At 42.7% G+C, this 19,345-nt stretch overlaps 1 pseudogene; it reads left to right on the forward strand.

Moving 5' to 3' along the window:
* Positions 1-10,303: 10,303 nt before the first annotated feature.
* On the forward strand, positions 10,304-11,904 carry LOC123816100 (annotated as a pseudogene).
* Positions 11,905-19,345: the final 7,441 nt, after the last annotated feature.

The raw sequence follows: 19,345 nt of genomic DNA on the forward strand, positions 1-19,345 counted from the left end.
TTGATTCCCAGTCAGGGCTCATACTTAGGCTGCAGGTTTGGTCCCGGTCAAGGTACATACAAGAGGCAACCGATCAATGTTTCACACATTGATGTCTTTCTCCCTCCCTACCCTTCTCTCTAAAATCAATAAGCATGTCCTTGAGTGAGGATAAACAATAAATATTAAAAAACAGGTGACTGAATGGATTTAAAAACAAGACCTGTGCATATACTGCCTACAAGAGACTCACTTCAGTTCAAAAGACACATATAGACAAAAAGTGAAGGAAAAGAAAAAGGAATTTCATGCAAATGGAGATTTTAAAAAGCTATAGTAGCAGTAGTTACATCAGACAAAATAGACTCTAAAACAAGGGACAAAGAAGGGCATTACATAATGATAAATGGATCAGTCCAACAAAAGAACATAATGATTGTAACATTGAAGCACCAAACATAAGAGCACCTAAATATTTGAAACAAATATTAATAGACATAAAGGTAGAGTTGACTGTAGCACAATAATACTAGGGGACTTTAACACCCCACATACATGAATAAACCAATTAATAAGACAGAAAATCAATAAGGAGACAATCATCTTAAATGACACACTAGAATAGATGCACTTAACAGATACAGAACATTATAACCAGAATCAGCAGAATACACATTCTTTTCAAGTCCTCATGGAACATTTTCCATGATAGACCACGTGTTAGGACAAAAAACAAGTCTCAGTCAATTTTAAAAGGTTGAAATAATGTCATGTATCTTTGCTAATCACAACAGTGTGAAATGAGAAATCAATTACAGATGAAAACTGGGGAAAGAAACACAAACATGTGGAGGCTAAACAACATGGTATTAAACAAGTGATGGGTTAATAAAGAAATCAAGGAGTAAATAAAAAATATCTTGAGACAAATTAAAATGGAAACACAACAATACAAAATCTTTGGGGAACAGCAAAAGCAGTTTTAAGATAAAAATTCATAGCAATATAGACCTACCTCAAAAAATTAGAAAAACCTCAAGTAAACAATCTAAACTTATACCTAAAGTAACTAGAAAAGGAAGAACAAACAAAGCCAAAGTCAGTAGAAGGAAAGAAAGTACAAAGATCAGAACAGAAATAAATGTAGTGAAAACTAAAAGTATGATAGAAAAGATAAATGAAACTAGGAGGTGTTTCTTTGAAAAGATAAACAAAATAGATAAAAACTTTAGCCAGACTCATGAAGAAAAAAAGAGAGAGTAAATTAAAAAAAAACCAGATAAATAAAATCAGAAATAAAAAGGAGAAATAAAAGAGTACATCCACCACAGAAATAAAAGACTATAAGAAAATATTATAAACAATTATGCCAACCTAGGAGAAATGAATAAATTCCTAGAAACATATAATCTTCCAAGACTGAATGATGAAGAAACAGAATCTGAAGACTGATTGCTACAAAAAAAAATTGAATGGGGGGAAAAAAAACTTCCAACAAACAAAAGTACAGGGCCAGATGGCTTCACAGGTCAATTCTACCAAGCATTCAAAGAAGAATCAGTAGCAATTTCCCAAGCTCTCCTTCCCAAGCTATTTCAAAAAATTGAAGAGAAATTAAAGCTTCTAAACTCATTTTATGAGACCAGTATTACCCTGATATCAAACCCAGACAAAGATACTACCAGAAGAAAGAAGGAGAAGGAGAAAGAAAAGGGGAAGGGAAGGGGGAATGGAAAGGAAAATGGAGAAGGGGAAGGAGAAGCACAAGGAGGAGGAGATTACAGGCCCATATCCCAGGTGAACATAGATGCAAAAGTCCTTAACAAAATATTAGCAGTCCAAATTCAGCAATATATTAAAAATATCATACATTGTGATCAAGTGGGATTTATTCCTGGAATGCAAGGTTGGTTCAATATCTGCAAATCAATTAATGTGCTACACCACAGAAACAAAATGAAGAGTAAAAATCATATGATCATATCAATGGATGTAGAAAAAGCATTTGACAAACCCAGCATCATTTATGACTAAAAGAAAACCCTCTCAGCAAAGTGGGCAAAGAGGGGACATACCTCAACATAATAAAGGCCATTTTTGGCAAAACCACAGGTAAAACACACTTAATAGTGAAAAGCTGAAAGCTTCTTTTCTGAGATCAGGAACAAGACAAGAATGCCCACTGTCACCACTGTTATTCGACAAAGTTTGAAAGTCTTAGCCACAGTGTGCAGACAAGAAAAAGAAATAAGAGGTGTCCAAATAAGAAAGAAAGAAGTAAAATTGTCACTATTTGCAGATGACATAATACTGTATATAAGAAAATCCTAAATACTCCACCAAAAAGCTATTAGAACTAATAAGTGAGTTTCTTAAAGTTGTAGATACAAAATTAATATTCAGAAATCTGTTGTGTTTCTATACACAAATAACAAACTATCAGAAAGAAAAATTAGGAAAACAATCCTATTTACAACTGCATTAAAAAGAATAAAATACTAGGAATAAATTTAACCCAGGAAATAAAAGACCTATACTCAGAAAACTACAAGACATTGATGAAAAAATTGAACAAGACACAAGTAAATGGCAGGATATACCATGTTCATGAATAGGAAGAATTATCATTGTCAAAGTGTCCATACTATCCAAAGGAATATACAGATTCAATGCAGTCCCTATTAAAATACCAATGACATTTTTTACAGAACTAGAACAAACTATCCTAAAATTTATATGGAACCACAGAAGATCCCAAATAGCCAAAGGAATCTTGAGAAAAATGAACAAAGTTGGAGGTATCATACTCCCTGATTTCAGACTATACTATAAAACTATATACTATAAAACTATACTAATCAAAGCAATATGGTACTGGCACAAAAACAGAAACAAATCAATGGAGCAGAGTAGACAGCCAAGAAATAAACCCACATTTATAAGGTCAATTAATCTACAACAAAGAAGGCAAGGAAATATAGCCCTGGCTGGCATAGCTCAGTGGATTGAGAGCAGGCTGTGAACCAAAGTGTCACAGGTTCGATTCCCAGTCAGGGTACATGCCTGGGTTGCAGGCCATGACCCCCAGCAATCGCACATTGATGTTCCTCTCTCTCTCTCTGTCTCTCTCCCTTCCCTCTCTAAAAATAAATAAATAAAATCTTTAAAAAAAATACAATGTAGAAAATACAGTCTCTTCAATAAGTGGTGTTGAGAAAACGTGACAGATACATGCAAAAAATGAAACTAGACCATTTTCTTACACCATATAGAAACGTAAACTCAAAATTAATTAAAGACTTAAATGTAAGACCTGACAGCATAAAAACTCCTAGGAGAAAACATAGAGAGTAAATTCTCTGATATTAATCATTGCAATATTTTTTTGGATATGTCTCCTTGGGCAGAGGCAACAAAAGCAATAACAATAACAACAAAAAGATGGGACTTCATCAAACTAAAAAGCTTTTGCACATTGAAGGAAACCATCAACAAGATGAAAAGGCAACCTACTGAATGGGAAAAGAAAGTTCTCAATGACACTTCCAATACAAGCTTAATATCCAAAATATATAAAGAATTCATAAAACTCAACATTGGAAAAACAATCTAGTTTAAAAATGGGCAGAGGAACTGAATAAACATTTTTTTCCAAAGAAGATACATAGATAGCCAACAGATACATGGAAAATATACTCAACATTACCATCACCAGGGAAATGCAAATCAAAACAATGAGACGTCACCCCACACCTGTCAGAATGGGTATTATCAAAAGGCTATAGCAAGCATTGGAGAGGTTGTGGAGAAAAAGGAAGCCCTGCACCGAATGGTGTGGCTAAGTTGATTGGGGTGTTGCCCCATGGATCAAAAGATCATGGGTTTGGTTTCCGGTGAGGACACATATGAGAAGGCAACCAATCAATGTTTCTCTCTCTTTCTCTCCCTGTCTGTCTGTCTCTCTTTCTCCCCCACCAATTCCTCTGTCTCTAAAAGCAATGAAGAAATGTCCACATGAAGAAAAGAAAAGGAAACCCTCGTGCACTGTTGGTGGGAATGTAAATTGGTGCAGCCACTGTGGGAAACAGTACGAAGAGTCCTCAAGAAATTAAAAATGAAACTACCATAAAGACCTAGCAATTCCACGTCTGGGTATTTATTCAAAGTAAAGGAAAATATTGGCCCTGACCAGCATGGCTCAGTTGGTTGGAGCCTCATCCCATAACTGAAAGGTTGTGTGTTCAATTCCCAGTCAGGGCACATGCCTGGGTTGTGGGCCCTATTCCTGGTCTGGGTGTGTGTGATCCCCCATCCAGGCACATATCAGAGGCAACCAATCAATGCTTCTCCCTCGTGTCGATGTTTCTCTCCCTTCCTCTCTCCCTTCTCCTTTCTCTAAAAAGTGAAAGTGTCTTTGAGTGAGGGTTTTTAAAAAAAATGAAAAGAAAATGAAAACACTGATTTGAAAAGATATATATACATCAGCATGTTCATTGCAGCATTATTTACAATAGCCAATATGGGCAGTCAGCCTCGGTGCCCATCAGTAGATGAATAGATAAGGAAGCTGTGATACATATATACAATGGAATATTACTCAGACATAAAAAAGTAAATCTTGCCATTTGAAACAACATGGATGGAGAATATTATGTTAAGTGAAGTAAATCAGACAAAGAAAGGCAAATAGCATGTGACTGATATTATATGTAAAATCTAAAAATCAAAACAAACAAAATGAAACAGAAACAAACTCATAGATACAGAGAAGAAATTAACGGTCACCAGAAGGAAGCGGTAGGAAAGGGGTGGAAAAGAAGAAGGGGGTTAACGACAAACTGTCAGTTATAAAATAAGTCGTGGGCCCCCAGCTAGTGTGGCTCAGTTGGTTGGGCATCGTCCCGCAAAGCACAAGGTTACCAGTTCAATTCCCAGTCAGGGCGCGTGACTGGGCTGCAGGTTTAGTTCCAGCTAGGGTGCATACAGAAGGCAGCCAATCGATGTTTCTCTCTCACATCAATGTTTCTCTCCCTTTCCTTCTCCCTTGCTTCCCTTCTCTCTTAAAACAATTAAAAATTGAATTAATAAATAAATAAAATAAGTCATGGGTTTATAAAGTACAACATAGGGAATATAGTCAATGACATTGTAATAACCATGTACAGTGATGAATAATTATTAGACTATTGTGATGATCACTTTGTAAAGTATATAAGTTGAATCACTATATTATATATCTGAAAGTAATACAATATAATACTGCACGTCAATTATAATTAAAAATAAATTGAATTTTAAAATAAAGTAGCTGCCCCAATTATACTCTTTCTAAAAAGAGTGAGTGGGAGCAGGATCCGAGTTGAGCACTCTGTACACACAAGCATTCGATGAGGGTGGGGAGCCTGGTTGACGTAAGAAAATGTTTAGGAGAGATCCAAGTGGGGGCGGAGTAGGTGGAAGCTGCACTAACCTCCTCCCAGGACAAAATTGAAATTACAGGTAAAGTATAGAATCGTCCTGAATAACCAAATGAATACTAGCTGAAGAGAAGCCTTATAACCAAGAATTTATGGAAGAAGTCACATTGAGACCGGCAGGCAATGAGGAGGCACGAGAGGGTTGACCTCGCTCCCACGGGCAGTGGCTGAGGTTCTGGAGGAATATCTTAGCTGCCAGGCCAAACCGCAGCTGGGCTCCCCAGCCCAGTGCATCAAAGCTGGGAAGAGGCTCCCACATAATATCTGGCTGTGAAAAGCAGTGGGGCTTCTGTCTGCCAGGGAGAGACCACTAGAGACACAGGCACACTCTTAAATGGCCAATGCACAAAATTTCCTTCAGCAACTCACCCTGGGCTCTGGTGGAGAGAGGGCAGAGTGAACTACAGTCACATGAGGAGAGTCTGGGATTTGTGGCTCTGGGGAGAGAGCTGAAGTGTCAGCTGCCTGGATCTTGGTACTGAGCCATTCCTCCATGCCACAGAAGCCATCTTCCTTGGGTGGACCACTCCCTTGCATGAAACATCAGCTTGGGGGAAAGTAATATCCCCACCCCCTGGATCCCTCTTGCCCCATCCTGTGGAACTTATTTCCTACTGAGGAGTATAGCCGGAACTTCTATCAGTGGCTGAGCCCAAACATCAGCCAGCAGGTGGAGGTAAGTAGAGGCAGATGTCTGGGTACTTTGGACTTTTGATGACCTATCCCCAGGCCTAGTGGTGGTAAAAGCCTACCTTGGTGCACAGTTTGGTCCTTTCCACGTGCATCCAGGCCCAGCAGAGGCAGCCACAAACTGTAGATCACTGATAGCTCCAAACAGCTTGCCAGTCACAGGCAGTGTCTGACATTGGTCTGCACCTGCACCAGAGTCCCTCCCAAGATGCCCAGAACCAACACATCCAGTGGCCAGCTTCAGACAACAGCAGAGTAGGAGCCAATAAGCTTCAAAAGCAGCATATGCAAAAGGAGATCTCAGCAGGCACCAAATGCTATTGAGGCAAATTCTGCTTTGTGTGATCAGTGTCTACACAGCAGCTTGCATACTGTGGTGGGGGTTGGGCCTTGTAGTCAGCCAGCCCAAGGGTTGATTCCAAGCACAAACAGGACAACATCAATAATGAACTGTTAGAAAGGGAAAATACCCTGACAGGTGTGGCTCACTTTGTTAGGGCATTGTGCTGTAAACTGAAAGGTCATGGGTTTGATTCCCAGTCACAGCACATGCCTAGGTTGCAGGTTTGGTCCCTGGTAGAGGTGTGCATGAGAGGTCCCTGATTGGGGTGTGTAGAAGTGGCAACCAATCAATGTTTCTCTCTCACATCAATGTTCCCCCTCTCTCTCCCTCCCTTACCCTCTCTCTAAAATCAATAAGCATGTCTTTGGGTGAGGATAAAAAAATTAAAAATAAAAAAAGAAAGGGAAACTAAGAAAACTTCTTTCACAATTGCTTCGGAAATAATAAAATATGTAGGAATAAATTTAACCGAGGATATAAAAGACTTGTACTTGAAAAGACACTGAAGAAAAAAACTGAAGAAGATACAAATAAGTGGAAGCACATACTATGCTCATGGATAGGAAGAATTAACATCATTAAAATGTCCATACTACCCAAGCAATGTATAAATTCAATGCAATTTCTATCAAAAATACTAGTGCCATATTTCACAGAACTATAACAAATATTCCAAAAATGTATATTAAACCACAAACACCCCAAATAGCCTTGGAAGTCTTGAGAAAGAAGAACATAGTTGGAGGGATCATGTTACCTGATATCAAAGTATACTACAAAGCCACAGTAACCAAAACAGCATGGTACTGGCATAAAAACAGACATACATATTAATAGAACAGAATAGAGAGCCCAGAAGTAAACCCACACATTTATAGTCAATTAATATTTGACAAAGGAGGCAAAACCAAAAATGGGCTAAAGATATTCTATTCAATAAATGGTGTTGGGAAAATTGGACAGATACATGCAAAAAAATGAAACTAGACCACTTTTTTACACCACACACAAGAATAAACTCAAAATGGATTAAATACTTAAGTGTCAGACTCAAAACCATAAAAATCTTAAAATAAAACATCGGCAGTAAAATCTCAAACATTTCTTGTAGCAATATTTTTTCTTATATATCTCCTCAGACAAGGAAAACAAAAGAAAAAATAAACAAACAAGACTACCTCAAACTAAAAGTTTTTGCACAGCAAAGGAAACCATCAACAACCCACAATTGATGAATATGGGGAACCATCTCCCATATTCATCAATATGAATGGGAGAACATATTTGCTGATACATCCAATAAGGGTTTAATGTCTGAAGTTTTTAAAGAGCTTATAGCCCTGACCAGTGTGGCTCAGTTGGTCATCCCACAGAGCAAAAGGTCACCAGTTCGACTCCCAGTCAGGGCACATTCCTGGGGTGTGGGTTCAGTCCCTGAGTGGGGCACATATGAGAGGCAACCAGTCAATGTTTCTCTCTCACATAGATGATTCTCTCCTTCTCTTCCTTCCCCCTTTCTGCTCTCTCTAAAAATAAATAAATAAAATCTTTTTAAAAGAAATTACAAAAGTCAAAACAAAACAAAACAAAGCAAAACAAAAACAATCCAATTAAAATATAGGCAAAGGACCTGAATAGACACTTCTCCAAAGAGGATATTCTGATGGTCAATAGACACATGAAAAGATGTTCAACATCACTAATCATCAGAGACATGCAAATTAAAACCACAATGAGATATCACCTCACACCTGTCAGAATGGCTGCTATTGATAAATCAACAAACAGTAAGTGTTAGTGAAGATGTGGAGAAAAAGAAACCCTCACGCACTGTTGGTGGGAATGCAGACTGGTGCAGCCAGTGTGGAAAGCAGTATGAAGATACCTCAAAAAATTAAAAATGTAACTGCCTTATGATCCAACAATTCTAATGCTAGTGTGGTGTCCAGAGTGAGGGCAGGGACACAGGAAACCCCTGAGGCTGCACAGGAGAGGCTGCGTTCCCTAGGCAACCAAGCTAGCCAAGGTGTGTGATGATAGATTCCCGCACCAGGCAGAGATGTGACAGGAGGAGGCTTTGTACAGAGTCTGCACAAGGCTAGAGAGAGATGGACAAAAGGAAAAGCCCTCCTAACCCCTTCCAGTTTATGACTGAAGGGGAAACCAGAGGTCGCAGTGGCATGGGTACCATAGAAATTACTGTAGTGGGAGGGGGAAGTGCTGACTTGTCAATCTAGCCTGGGTGAAGAACAGGATTGGCTAGGGAGCTGAACCCTTCTGGAGCATATGGAAAATTGGGTTAGGAGATTTAAAAACAGAGGGAGGGCAGGCCAGAGTGGTCGCAGGACCCAGCAGGCCCTGGAAGCTATGTGGCTGGGTGACAGGCACTGGACCCCACACACAGAGCCAGCTGCAGTGTTGGCAGCAGCACTGGGCCCCTTGCACAGGAAGCTGTGGTGTGGAAATGGCAGCGAGGACCACGCACATAGACTCCAGGGGGCCTGAACCCAGACAGCCATCCACCTAGCAGCCTGGGGCTCTAACGGACAGATAAGGATGGAGTGGGGTTTCTGAGCATGGTTTTGAGTTTCAGTCTTTTGGGGAACAAATGGTTTTTTCTGTGTTTAGCAGAAGATGAGAACTTGGAGCCGGGGAGTCCCCCATTTCTCCAAATTGTACAACATTTGAATAAAGAAAAGACTTATTTCCTCCCCACTCAACCTCTGTCTTATGCCTGTGTTCAGTGGCAGGCAGCCGACCCCACTTTCTTCAGTAATATTCCACATCTGAGAATTTATTTGAAGAAACCCAAACACTAATTTGAAAGAATATCTGTGTTCCTGTGAACAAAGTGAACCTGTGTTCACTGCAGCATTATTTACAATCGCCAAGATCTGGAGGCAGCCCAAGTGTCCATCAGTAGATGAGTGAATTAAAAAATTGGTGGTACAGTTATACAATGGAATATTACTCATCTGTAAAAAAGAAGGAAATTTTACCCTTTTTAACAGCATGGGTGGACCTGAAGAACATTATGCTAAGTGAAATAATCCAGTCAGAGAAAAACAATTACCATATGATCTCACTCACATGTGGAATCTAATGAACAAACTGAAGGAACAGGCAAAATAGAGACAGACTCATAGACAGAGAGCAGGCTGACAGCTGTGGGGGTGGGGTGGAAGGACTGAGTGAAAAAGAAAAAGAACTCATGGACAAGGACAACAGTGTGGTGATTGTCGGGGGAGAGGGGAGGGTGGAGGTAGAGGAGGGGATGGGGGGATAAATGGTGATGGAAAAAAAAGAGCCCTGGCCAGTGTGACTCAGTTGGTAAGAGTGTCATCCTATACTGAAAGGTGCTAGGTTTGATTTCCTGGTCAGGGCACATGCCTGGGTTGCGGGTTCCGTCCCTTGTTTGGGCATGTATGAGAGGCAACTGATCAATGTTTCTTTCTTACATGAATGTTTCTCTCCCTTTCTTTCTCCCTCCCTTCCCCTCTCTCTAAAATCAATAAGCATGTCCTTGAGTGAGAATTTTTTAAATGGTTAAATACAAGACAAAAAGAGTGAATGGCCAGTGCCATTGGATAGGAGGTGTCCCCCATTCACCCTTTGCCTCCTGGTATAAAAGGCTTAAGGGGTACAGAACCCCAGAAGGCCGGGCCAGGGGTGTGCACCATCTGAAGGTGCAGAAACTTTGGAGCAACTGCGGTGCTATGGCCTGGACACTCACGGCCTCGAGGCTGAGCTTGCTGAGTGGCTGCAGGACACACTGGAGGACGAGGGTGACAACAAACCCAAGCAAGGAGATGTCATGAACAGTATCACCAGGCAGAACCAATTCTGTGAGACCCAGGTCAGCAAACAAGGGAACGAGTCAGGAGACCACTGGGAATGGAGCAGCCGCAGGCCTCTCGCCCTGCAGGAGCAAAGACAGGGATGAAACAAAAGCACCCGCCAGCTTCCTCCCACCTGAAGATGACACCCTTGTTGCCTTCAACACATGTAACTTCAACCTACTCTTCAAGGTGACCAGAAACCAGAGTCATGGCCACACACTTACCATCAAGAGCTTTGCACACCTGTGGTCAGGAGCCCGTGCTGGCCATGGGGCTAGAAGGGGGGTGTGTGTTTGAGGTGAAGGTAACGAGGAAATCTCCATGCAGCACCTCCCATCCATGGAGGCTGACCCACATGCCATCTGCACCGGCTGGCCCCTTGACCCTCACAGCACCCAGCCAGGCCCAGAGCCTGTTTTCAGGGGCTGTGGAGGCACTGGGTAGAAGTCCCCCAATGGTTGGTTTGAGCACCACAAAGACAAGTTTGCAGAAATGATGTGACTGGCTGCTTTGCAGACTTCAAATGTGGAAATGACATGGAACTTCCCTTCATCAAGAATGAGAAGTGGATGGACATTACTGTCCAAATTCAAAAGGAAGCCTTGGGGGGCCAGGACTTCTGCCTTCATGTCCTGGTGAAGAAATGTGCAATGATGTTCGATTTTGGGCAGAGAGCAGAGTCCTACTGTCCATCTTCCCTGGCTTTCCCTTCATCCAGCACCTCCTTCTGAGTGAGCAGGTCTGGGGCACAGTGGACCAAGACCAAGGTGGAGTGTGAGATTCTGACCACGTGGGCCATCAAACATGCAGCCTGCAACCCCTGCAAGAAGTTCGACATCATGGGTACCAGTGCCACCACAGATACACACAGGTGCAGGGCCTATGCCAGCACTGGGATAACCTGATCCAGCGGGCCACCCAGTGTTTCAACCAAATCAGCGTTTCTTGCCCACAAGAAACGCAACTATAGCGTAGAAGAGACCGATGTTCATAGGTCGGCCAAGTGATGAAAAATGAGACCACTCAAAGGCTTCCAGCCAAAGCTATTGTCATTTGTCTCACTGATGAGGATCTAAAAGACTGAACAGTAAAGTGAACCAACGAGGAACAGAAGGATGCCCCACCCAGATATCGAGGTCTTGGAAACGAAGGCCAACTTCACGTTGCCAGATGGGGGGAGCTTCCTGGGTAAGATGCTGTTCACTGAGCTGCAGCTGGAGGAGGCAGACACGCTGGTCAGGCAATGCAGCAAGGAAGGCTGCAAGGCTGGGCCACCCCCAGAAACGTGCTTTAACAACCAAGGTTGCAGTCAGGGACACAGGGGTGTCGACAGTTTCTAGTGCTAAGATAACTGAGCCCCCTGACCCAGGAGGCTTCCAGGATGGAGAAGGAGGCAGAGGAAGGGGAGACAGCTACTGAGGAGGTTTCAGCCATGGGGTGGGGGAGGGACTATGGCTAGAACCTTTGAGGTAACCATAGCTGGGATAACAACCTCCACAACTCAGGCAGTTACAGCTGGGCTTCCCAGCGGCGGCCACCACGCCACAGACAGCACTACCCGGCAACAGCCCTCTAGGAACCCTCCAGGGGCCACGACAGACCACCATCGCCCATTTACAGTCAGGGCTGTACAGCCGCACCACCTCCACCTCCACCACCTGCCCACAGCTGTGGCAGCTGCCGTGGCTGCACCCTGGCCCCCGCATCCCACCACACAGACCTGCCCTCAGCCGCTGTAACCAGTGCCAGCAGGAACCAGTTCTCTTGGAACCGGGGCCGATGGCCACCATACCGCAGTAACTACACAGGGGTATGAGCACTCAGAAGCCAGTGAGCCTCCGAGGCCCCTGCTGGCTTCCCCCTCCGGTGCCCACGTGGCCCCTCATCTGCCCCCAGGGGCCCTGTGGTCAACCCAGGACCACCGCCCTCCAGCCCACTGCCTCCTCTCTGAGGGGCTTCTTCCCCCACAGGGCTGGGCATTTTTCTCTATCTTCAAACCGCCAATAACGACGCTTTATTTTCACTTTCTCCCCCCATCTCCTCCCTCTTCCCCCTCTTTTTACCTTCTTCCTTTTTGGCTAAAGACCCCCTCCTTGGTTATATAGTGAAGCTACAGTGATTGAGGGGAGATCCCTTCCTGTCCACTGTCCCAACCCCACTGCAGCCCCTCAGCTTCCCACACCCTCATGCGGTTGGCTGTACATTCTTCCAGGAGCTGTTTCACTGTCTACCTTTCAGTGTTTAAAAAAAAATAAAAAACTTTTTTAAAAAGTGTAAAAACAAAAATCTGGAGGGGGGTAGCAGTGACAGGCGTTTTTTGGTAATTGTGCTATTTGTAATTTTTAGAATTTGTCCATTTTTACTGTGGGTTGGTTGTTAATATTTCATCAGGATAACCATTTCCTTGCTGCATTCATGCCACCAAGGAAGAGCCACACCCTCATAACAAAAAACACAAAAAATAAAACCACAGAAACATCTTCAATCTAACTTTTTGTATGATGTCCAGTTTCTCGTAACTTTGCACATAAACTTCTGTACTGAGTTGAATTACCATTGTTTTTTGAATCTGAAGAGAGTGACTGTTGAACTTGAAACATTTTTTAAAATGTATTTTATTGGCCTGGCTGGCTTGGCTCAGTGGATTGAGCACTGGCCTGTAAACCAAGGGGTCGCTAGTTTGATTCCCAGTCAGGGCACATGACTGGGTCGCAGGCCAGGTTCCCGGTTGGGGGTGAGTGGGAGGCAGCCACACATTGGTGTTTCTCCCTCTCTTTCTCCTTCCCTTCCCCTTTCTCTAAAAATAAATAAATAAAATCTTTAAAGTAAAAAAATCAGAAAGTGAAAGCTATCATTAGTTTATTGAAAATACATTTTTATTGATTATGCTATTACAGTTGTCCCATTTTTTCTCCCCTTTATTCCCCTCTACCCTGCACTCCCCCTCCCACCATCATACGCCACTGCCCCCACTGCTTAGTTCATGTCCATGGGTCATACATATAAGTTCTTTGGCTTCTCCATTTCCCATGCTATTCTTAACCTCTCCCTGTCCATTTTACCTACCATTTATGCTTTTTATTCCCTCATTCTTCGCCCTTCCCCTTCCCACCTATAACCCTCCATGTGATCTTCATTGCTGTGATTCTCTTCCTGTTCTTGTTGTTTGCTTAGTTTGTTTTTGTTTGGGGTTTTGTTGTTTGTTTTTTTAATATAGATTCAGTTGTTGATGGTTGTGAGTTTGTTGTCATTTTATTGTTCATAGTTCTGATCTTCTTTTTCTCAGATAAGTCCCTGTAGCATTTCATATAATAAGGGTTTGGTGATGATGAACTCCTTTAACTTGACCTTATCTAGGAAGCACTTTATCTCCCTTCCCATTCTAAAAGATAGCTTTGCTGGATAGGGCAATCTTGGATGTATGTCCTGGCCTTTGATGATTTTGAATACTTCTTTCCAGCCCCTTCTTGTCTGCAAGGTTTCTTTTGAGAAATCAGTGGATAGTCTTATGGGCACTCCTTTATAGGTAACTGTCTCCTTTTCTCTTGCTGCTTTTAAGATTCTCTTCTTATCTTTAAACTTGGGTAATATGCCTTGGGTGGTGTGCCTTGGTGTGTGCTTCCTTGGGTCCAACTTCCTTAGGACTCTCTGAGCTTCCTGGATGTCCTGGAAGTCTATTTCCTTTGACATATTAGGGAAGTTCCCCTTCATTGTTTTTCAAACAAGCTTTAAATTTCTTGCTCTTCCTCTTTTCCTTCTGGTACCCCTATGATTCGGATGTTGGAACATTTAAAGTTGTCCCAGAGGTCCCCAAGCCTCCCCTCGGGTTTTTTGGGGTTTTTTGAATTTTTATTTCTTCATTTTGTTCTGGTTGAATGTTTATCTCTTCCTTCTGCTCCACACCATTGACTTGAGCCCCAGTTTCCTTCCTTTCACAATTGGTTCCCTATACATTTTTCTTTATTTCACTTTTCATAGCTTTCACTTCTTTCTCTATTTTGTGACCATACTCAACCAATTCTGTGGGCATCCTGATTACCAGTGTTTTGAACTCTGCATCTGATAATCTGGCTGTCTCTTCATCACTTAGTTCTACTTTTGTGTCTTTGATCTGTTCTTTCATTTGGGCCATATATTTTTGGTCTCAGTGGGCCTGTTATGTAGTAAGGGGCAGAGACTTAGGTATTTGCCAGGGCAGGGCAACCCATGTGGCTTCACTGTGGCTCTGTCTGTGGGGAGGAGTCCAAAGGGGAACAATACCACTTGCTTGGCTCTCCGCTGATTTTTGGTCACTTCCTCTACTATGCACAAATAATTGGGCTTTTCTGATGCTGATTTCAGGGTGGGTGGGTTTGTGTACATTCTAAGACCCTGTGGGTCTCTCCAGCAAACTCTCCTGTGAGGCTGCAAGTTTCTCTTGCTGCTGTGACCCCCACATATTTTTACAGTCAGAGATTTTGAGGCTTTATTTCCCCATGCTGGAACTCTGGATTGTGCAATCTGTCTCACTTCCCAGTTGTTCCTCCTGGTTTATCTGCACACAAATGTGGAACCGCCCAGTCCTCCAGCCACTGCCTTACCACAAGTCCTCTCTGCCCCAGCTGCATTTCTCTGCCTCTCCTACTGGTCTGGATGAATGTTTCTGCTTTAACTCCTTGGTTGTCAAACTTTTATAAGGTTTGATTTTCTGGCAGTTCTGGTTATATTTTGTTTTTGAATTTTTTGTTATCCTTCTTTTTTGTGCGAGGAAATTCTATTGAAACCTTTTTTTTAAGGAGTGAATATTACTCTATATGCCAAGAAAAGATGTGATTATGTTAAGAATCTTGAGAGGAGAAGCTTATCCTGGATTATCTGGGTGGGCCCTAAATGTCATCACCAGTATCCTTATGATAGAGAGGAAACACACAGAGAAGGCAACATCAAAACCAAGCAGAAGGAGATGCCACTGCAAGCCAAGAAATGCTGACAGTCACCAGAAGCTGGGAGAGGCAAGAAATGAATTTTTTCAAGAGCCTTTGGAGGGAGGGAGCATGGCTCTGTCGACAGCTTGGCTTCTGACTTCTGGCCTCCAGCACTGTGAAAGATGCCCTTGTTGAAGCCACCAAATTTGTTGTGGTTTGTTACGGCAGCCCTCAGAAATAAGTATAGACGACGGGAGCCTAGACCTGCCAGATAGCTGCCTTGTGCCATGAGGAGAGTGCCTGCCTGTGATGGAGCTGGCTTGGAGGAAAGCAGAGGTGAGGGATGGAGAGAAGGGGACCAGGGGTCAGGCAGAGCCCTGAGGACACTGGGTCACCCCTGAAGGCAACCATCCTTCCTTGGCCTTCTCAGCAACATAAGCCAACACATGCGCCTTCTCACTTAAGCCAGTTTGAACTGGTTTCCTGCGGCTTGCAACCCAAAGAGTTGTAACACTCTCACTAATAATTATCAAGAACTTTAAAAATAGCTCCAATCTTTAACTCAGCAATCCCAATTTTCTGCCCTAAGGAAATAATTTGTATGAGGACAGTCACTACAGTGTGAAAAAAATAGAAAACTATACATATAAAATCACTAGGCATTGGGTTCATAAATTACGTAATCCTTGTGGGGGGATGTTATGGAGCCATTAGAAACTATATTGTCAGGCCCGTTATAAAATGTTAAGTGAACAGCAGGACATTCAAAATACATGCACAGAATGGAAATGACCTAAGTGTCCAATGATGAGTGACTAAAGAAAACATGAAATATATATACATATTTCATGAGTTATATATATATATAACTCATGAGAAAACATGATTTATATATATATATCTATAATATATATATATAAAGAAATAAATTGTGACTGTGTATGGTAATGGATGTTAACTAGGCTTCTTGTAGTGATCATTTCATAACACATAAAAATATTGAATTATATGTTGTACACCTGAAACTAATGTAATGTTATATGTCAGTTATACCTTCATTAGATATATATACACATGCATGAATAACACACAAATATGTACATTATATACATGTGTGTCTATATACAGAATATCACCCTTTATTTGATCTTGCTTTAGGTCATTGTTAAAGAAAAAAAGCATATATATAGTTTTACATATATATATCTATATCTATATATATCTACATATATATATCTATATATAGATATATATATAGATATATAGATATATATGTAAAACTAAGCCACAAAAAGGAAAGAAATCTTGCCATTTGTGACAACATGGACAGACCTTGAAGACATGGTGCTAAGTGAAATAAGTCAGACAGAGAAAGACAGACACCATATGATCTGACTTATATATGGAATATAAAAAAAAAACAAGAACGAAAGACCAAGCTCACTGATACCGAGAACAGATCGGCAGTTGTCAGAGGTGGACGCTGGGGGTGGAGAGGTAACAGGGGAAGGGGTCGGGGGCACGGACTCCTAACTACAGGAGAAGGAAGTCCTGGGACACGATGTACAGCATGGTGACTGCAGGTCATACTAACTACTGTGCTGCATATTGGAAAGTTGCTAAGAAAGTAGAAATTAAAAACCCTCAGCCCTGGCTGGCGTAGCTCAGTGGATTGAGCTCGGGCTGGGAACCAAAGTGTCCTAGGTTTGATTCCCAGACAGGGTACATGCCTGGGTTGCAGGCCATAACCCCCAGCAACCGCACATTGATGTTTCTCTCTCTCTCTCTCTCTCTCTCTCTCTCTAAAAAAATAAAGAAAGAAAGAAAGAAATCAAGAAAGAAAGAAAGAAAGAAAGAAAGAAAGAAAGAAAGAAATTAAAAACCCTCATCACAAGAAATAAATTGTAACTGTGTATGGTAATGGATGTTAACTAGGCTTCTTGTAGTGATCATTTCATAACACATAAAAATATTGAATTATATGTTGTACACCTGAAACTAATGTAATGTTATATGTCAGTTATACCTTCATTAGATATATATACACATGCATGAATAACACACAAATATGTACATTATATACATGTGTGTCTATATACAGAATATCACCCTTTATTTGATCTTGCTTTAGGTCATTGTTAAAGAAAAAAAGCATTACACATATAGCTGAGGTCCTTTGGGACTTCTCCCCACTTGCTCACGTGGCCCCTCCCCCCTCCACAGGTAGCCACTCTACGTTAGTATCACTCCCACACATGAATTTAAATATTTTTACCTACGTATGTGTGTATAAATAATACAATATTTATATTTTTACATGTTTTCACATTTTAACAAATAGTATAAGACGTGCTGCAACTCGATGTTTTTCAACCAATAATATGTTTGGCCCTGGCTGGTGTAGCTCAGTGGATTGAGCATGGGCCTGCAAACTAAAAGGTTGCAGGTTCGATTCCCAATCAGGGTACGTGCCTGGGTTGTGGACTATATCCCTGGTGTGGAGCTCATAAGAGGCAACCACACATTGATGTTTCTCTCCTTCTTCTCTTTCCCTTCCTCTCTCTCTAAAAATAAATAAATAAAAATCTTTTTAAAAATATGTGCGTACACTTAATCCATCTTGGTAACATGTGACATTAATTTTAACTGCTGTCACAGATTGGGTTTCTAAGAATCGCAGACTTTATTTATCCTTCCTCTGGTTAGAAACGCTGAGATTAGTGATAATGTTTTTTTCCCATAAAATGCTGTGGCCCTTCTGCTTTCTCGTGCACACGAGAGAGGTCCCTGTGGGGACTGCACCCACGTGCACTGCTGCCAAAGTGCACTGCGCAGTCATGGTGCTGAGAGTGAGCAGAGCGGCCCCCTGTCCTACACCCCTGACAGAGAGACAGTTTCGTTTTTGTCAGTCCGACAGGTAAGAAATTATTCCCATGGCTTGGTGCACACGCCCTGTTTGTGGTGCTGGTTGTCCTTGTCCCTGATACGTCCCACTCAGCTCCTCTCCTGAAATTGCCTCTGGCTGCCTCCCACTGAGGTGTTTGCCTTTTGAGCAGGGGCCTACTAGCATATCTAAATCTTACTCATCTTTCGATGTGAGATACAAGTGCCTCTCTTCCACAAAGACTGTTCCTGTCAGCCTGCCCAGCCGCTGTCAGAGCTGAGGCCTGGCTGGGAGTGCTGTGGGAATCGAGTCAGTGATGGGCTCCTCCCCGGGACAGGGTCCCAGTGGAGGTGGAAAGTGGGAGGACAGAGCAAGCAAAGGAGGCCCAAGGGGAGCTCAGGACTCCACTGAATTGCACAAACTTGGGGGATGAGGCCAGAAGCCTCCCCCTTACAGGCAAGGGGTGCTCACCTTCTGCAGGCACCCACCAGGCTCTGCCAGGCCCAGGGTCGGAGGAGACAGCCCAGGCTCTGGCCTTTAGACAGAGGCTATGGAGAAGCCTGCTCCTGGTGGTGGGGCAGCAAAGCTGACAAATTCCCACCTGGGTTTCTGTGCAGGCCTAGGGCCTGCTGACCTGGGGGAGATGCTTGCCTCAGCGTCCCTCAGTGTTCCGGGGCGCCCACTCCTGCCTCCCCAGCCCCGCCCCCCGCTCCCATCTCACAATACCCTTCTCACTGAGTCTAGAGTTTTAAAATGGGAAGCATGTTCCCAAAGATATAGCTTATGGAAAAACATCAGCCAAATCAATTAAAACTAAAACTCTTGAGCAAACAGAGCTACTTTTATCATTTTAGAATGTTGTGATTTGAGCGGCAGAAGAAATTAAATTGAAAACACACAGACTCTGGGTCAGAACCTTAGCCATTACCGTTGGTTTTTAATCTCCTGTGGAACGATCTCTCTTCTGATGACTTCTGTCAGCTTATTCAATGTAATAACCCAGGACACGTGGCCCCCTGACCCCCATCCCCCCACATGGCTGAGGGGAAGGTACTGCTGGCAGCCGGGCCAACTGACAAGCCTGAAGTGGGGATGGGCAGGGAGGCAGGGTCGGGGAGATGACAAAGGGTTGGACAGGACCTAGGGGACTGGATGTTACCAGAGCTGTGCAGGAGAGCTGGGAGGTGCCCTGGGCCCCCATCTAACCCTTCACATTACTGGTGAGGCAC

The sequence above is a fragment of the Phyllostomus hastatus genome, unplaced genomic scaffold (genome assembly GCF_019186645.2).
Source record: "Phyllostomus hastatus isolate PE091 unplaced genomic scaffold, TTU_PhHast_1.1 phas_contig_1048, whole genome shotgun sequence".
Taxonomy (NCBI): Eukaryota; Metazoa; Chordata; class Mammalia; order Chiroptera; family Phyllostomidae; genus Phyllostomus; species Phyllostomus hastatus.